This window comes from Alligator sinensis, unplaced genomic scaffold, assembly GCF_000455745.1.
Source record: "Alligator sinensis unplaced genomic scaffold, ASM45574v1 scaffold582_1, whole genome shotgun sequence".
In the NCBI taxonomy this organism is placed as follows: domain Eukaryota; kingdom Metazoa; phylum Chordata; order Crocodylia; family Alligatoridae; genus Alligator; species Alligator sinensis.
Genome location: NW_005842651.1, coordinates 493,870 through 498,797, shown reverse-complemented (window position 1 = coordinate 498,797; position 4,928 = coordinate 493,870).

The window sequence follows — 4,928 nt, the reverse complement described above, 5'->3', positions numbered from 1 at the left end:
CTCCCCTACCCTGGGGGTCTTCAAGAGGAGGTTAGATAGGCATCTGGCTGGGGTCATCTGAACCCAGCACTCTTTCCTGCCTATGCAGGGGATTGGACTCGATGATCTATTGAGGTCCCTTCCGAACCTAACATCTATGAATCTATATCTTTTCCACAGAAGTTCCACCACCGAGTGCTTGAAAGTGGTTGCTGACCTCAATCCACTGCTCTTCAATTCTGGGGAACCTCCTCCTTTGAGTAGTCACATGCTGCCACTCCTCCTAATTGCCCTTTGGCCTCTCCAGTACCAGACTCTCATAACACTTTTCAAGGTAATCTTCCCGGTCCCTGATGCAATGCTTTCAATCTTTGAATCTTCTCCTTTGGACCAGACACCTCTGGGTGTCCTGAAGTACTCCCCATCCTCTGGGAGGAATGTGAACATGGCACGTCACAATGGCTGACCCAGACTCCATTTGTGCCTATTTTGCTTCCTGGAGAACACCTATGCAGTAAGGAGGAAACAAAAAAGGTTGGGTAGGGGGAGAAAAGACACACCACAAGAACCTGCACACCAAACACCCACACCAAGGCCCTTGCACACACGTAGATGCACAGAGTCCCAAAGTAAACTCCCTGCCTATTTGCTGCTCCTACAGTTTGCTGGGGGCTGCCTTTTTATAAGGCTGCCTATCCTAGCTCCACCCCTCTATTACCTAAACCAGTCCCACCCAAAGCAAGCCCTGACACGCAGTTATTCCAGAGACAAGACGAGACGAGATGAGATGGAGAGTGCTCACCACAGGGGAAAAGGTGGAGAAGGGGAAACCCAAACACACACGTCAGGTACTAGGCAAACAGTCTGATACCTATCAACTACCCTAAGTCTATTCAAGGCAGTCCTAGAGCAACTCAGAGCAACTTCTCTCTGATTACAGCTCAGTTTACTGCCCTCTCTTCCCAGTTACCCACCGTCCCCTCCGATCCCACCAACCTCCTCCCCAAGGATCCACTACTCCCCAATGATCCCACCTGCCCCAAGTTACTTACACAGAGTTTCCATTATGGCTTCCAGCACCAGCTAATGTCTGTATACACCGCTCCTGATCTATGACCATGACGCTTAAAGTAAGTCATGTGAACATAGACTAGGTACAGCAAATGTCTGCACATATCCTAAAGGACTTAAAATATTCTATGCCTCTACATGATGCTCTAACGGGGTTTTTTATTATGATTATTGAAACTCACATATGAAATTCATAACAGTGCTTGAAAAGAGATTCAGTCAAAAAAGGTACTGAATAGATTGATCTGTATCAACATAAATAGTATGTGACAGGAATGCTGCCAGTTTATTATTACATACACCAGGTGCTTGGAATTAGGTCACAGCCCCAACAAAGCAGATAATATTGTATACTAATACATGAGAAAGAAACATTGGCAGTGAAAGTTCAGTGAAAATTACATATCCGTAAATAAAAGCTGGTTTAAAATAGGTTACATTAAAACAGGCAATGAAAGGGTTTTTTCCTGTAATTATTTTATCGGGTGCTCAAAAGGAAACATATATAGATTAGTATGTCTCATATAGGTTAAAACCCGTATTTTTCTAAATTACTGGTAGTCACTTTTTAATCTAGGGTTTTTTAACTAGAGGTTTAACAGATGGTTAGGATTTCACATAAGCTGCCAGAGCTGTCTGCTATTATTTTTAAAGCAGTGAAATTTGCCTGGATTAAATTAATCAAGCATTAAATAAATTAGGACTAAAGCCTACATTGCCTGGATTGACAAGACACTTGAAAATAAGAGGCTGGAAGAGTCTTTGATCCCAAGGTCCCATATCCAGCTACATGATGATTTAGTTGGGGCTGATGTGATGGTTCAGGTCAGGTGGCTGGGCTTCTCCCGCTCTGCACCCAACCATGATATAACAAACAGCATTGGTATGAACAAGTGACCTTGAGGGACAGAATATACTCTACTGTCAGTTCAGTGGGCACGTCACAGGTAACATGCTTGATCTAGAAACAAGCAGCAGCCCATGGCACCTCTCTCAGTTCACTCCTATTAGTTAATATGCACTTGAATGGTATGTTGAAGACCGTACAATGAGTTCAAAGGAATAAAAAAAGCAAATAAAATTATTATTTTTTTAAATGAAAATAAGAAAAATTCACCTCACTGTTCCTGACATATAGCAGCATTATGGACATTTAAATTCTTTAACTTTAAAAAGTAAATCACAAGGGGGATAAAAGCTTCCAATTCAGAAATATAATTTCTGAATGTGTACATAGCAATTCAGGTTTTTCTGCTTATATTCTTACTCCCCTTCTGTGTTCCAGTTTTAGAGGCTGGTTGAACAAGGAGGCAGACCCCAGTCCATGTGTCAAGTCCCAGTGAAATCACATGGCTACAGTACTGGGGCCCTAGTTTCCATGGTTGACCAAAAAGTGCTCTTAGTCCTTTTTCCAAGGCAAAAGTAACAGAAACAGTGGAAAATATTGATCCAAACTACAAAGCCACATGTTTACAGTTTTTGGAAAGCACTGTAGTGAATTTGAACAACTATTTTCTATTAAAGGTAAGCTTGAGGAACAGCCACATTTTTCTGATATAAACATTTGCCTAACATTTTAAATTATCCTAAAATGAAGCAGCATCTGAAACATCAATTTCTTCTGCCCCAGTTGATATAAACAGGTCTTAATTTATGTCATGGATAAATTGAAATTCAGTTCTGGATCTGGGTTCACATCCAGTGCTCTAGCTAATGCAACAAGTGAATTTATGCATCGAACCCAACACTTCAAACTTTTAAAAAAATTGGACTTGAATTCATGTTTCCTACTATTTGCCTTTGGGAACATTTGGGTATGTTATTTTGATTGAGTTCAATATAGACAATGGAAGTTTAGATTCAGAGTTAATTTCAAGGTTTTGGTTTGTGACTAGAAAAAGAGTTGACTAGCTTGGTCACCATGATCAATGGTCAACGACCAAAAGGCTGAAAAAAAACTGAAGGTCATATTGCATTTTTTCAACAGCAGTGCGCTGTGCCTAATGTAAATGGAAAAAAAGAAAAATCATCTTGTTCAGATCTTGAAATTGAAGCTCAGGAGTTCCTGGCTCCCAAATCCATATTTACAGCACTAGTAGATGCTAGAAGAACTTGTACTTTTACATCTGCAGAATTAATTACCTTTGAGACCAAACTCTTGTGACTGACAGATTTTAACAAATCTAATGACATTTACATAATCAAAGGGACTATGTATTGCTCTGAACACTCTACCACTGGCCTCCATACTAGCATCTATGCAATTTTGGAAAAGAATAGCTTTTAAGCACTTTTCTTCTACTGGAATAGGAAACTTCAGAGAAGATATACTTAGTATATCGTTCAGCACTGGATGTATTTATCCTGTTATGCTTCAGTAATAAATCTTGCTTTTCTTTTATCATCCAAAAGATAATCATAATACACATTGCACAAGATGAAGGTTTATTCAGAGCAACAAAGTATGGCAAACAGAGTGTGTTGCATCCAACAGAGAAATAATGAAGGAGTTCTCTCTAGACAATTTCCAATGCAACCGATTTTGAAGATATTCTTAATAAAAATAGAAAGAATCCCATGAATCTATTATAGCAGGGGTTTGCAGAGTTTTTCATGGTGTTTTACTTCTGAATAGAAATTGTTCTGTAGGCATCTATTCTGCTTTCAGTTGTATGACAACCTCGAGTTAACTAATAAGCAGCTCCTTACCTGGAAAAATAATATCAGGCACCTATTTATAATGTAACATAAGCCATCTTTTAATGAAATTCGACCTCTGCAGTCTAGAGAAAAAAGTCAGGAATATTCAATGACAGCTATCCACAGACCCTTTGGGGAGAAAAAAGTACAGTCTTGCATCATACAGTAACTAGAAAACTCTCTTTACCAGTTTGAAAATACAGTCTAGGTTGGCTGCTCACAGAGGTGACAGATTTTATTATAGCTTTCTTGAAAAATTACTATAAAGTTGGGTAATGCGCTAGTCTCTCATTTTCACTCCATAGGGAATCTGATTTTGCAGCCATATTAATAACCAGCTAGAAAAGTTAAGGGCTTAAAGCCAAAAGCAGAACAGCTATAAGATTTACATAAGAGTAACTTAATGGGCATTAAGCATGAAATATATATATAACAGAAAACTGATAATATTGATATCTCAGGTCATAGCAGTGGCTATGACAAAGCTTTGCTACTGCATAACAAAATAATTTTGGTATTAAGGACATTGTCAGGCTGCATTAAAATATTTCCTTTTAAAAACATTTTAACAGCGTCAAAGGTATTTTCTAGCTAAGACAGGATTTGCACCACCACAGAAAGCAAGCAGCTCTTTTGTAGTTCTCCTTTTGAAACTACTGCCTGTGAGATCAGATGGCTCTAGTCTATTCTGCCCTGAAGTAATCTTGTCACCCCTTTGTGGACAAGATGTTTTGAGTAAAGTGTCATCAGTATATCTATGATATCCAGCTCTGTAATTCTGTCTATCTGGGGTCTGGCTGTCCTATTGCCTGGATAAAATATGGGAACTCAGAACATAGAACTCTAATTCCTCCACTTTGAGTTCCTACTCTCCTATCATCTGGATGAAAAGTGTTTACCTCAAATTGATCTAGGCAAGATAATAGCAGTATTGTTTGATGGAGGGATGCACTTGAATAAATTAGTATGTGCTTTGTTCCTTAATTAAAAAGATCTCTTTTCTGATTGTCAGGATGTTGTGCCTCTTTCAAGAGGTTCTTCTAGGCTCATCTCTGCTTCTGGGACCTGGAATAATAGCAGACATATCTGCTTCATTTTTGAGTAGTCAAGAGACTACTGCTCAGACTCAGATTAATATAAAGGCTTTCTTAAACATGCTTCTGCCAGGACAGGGTTTT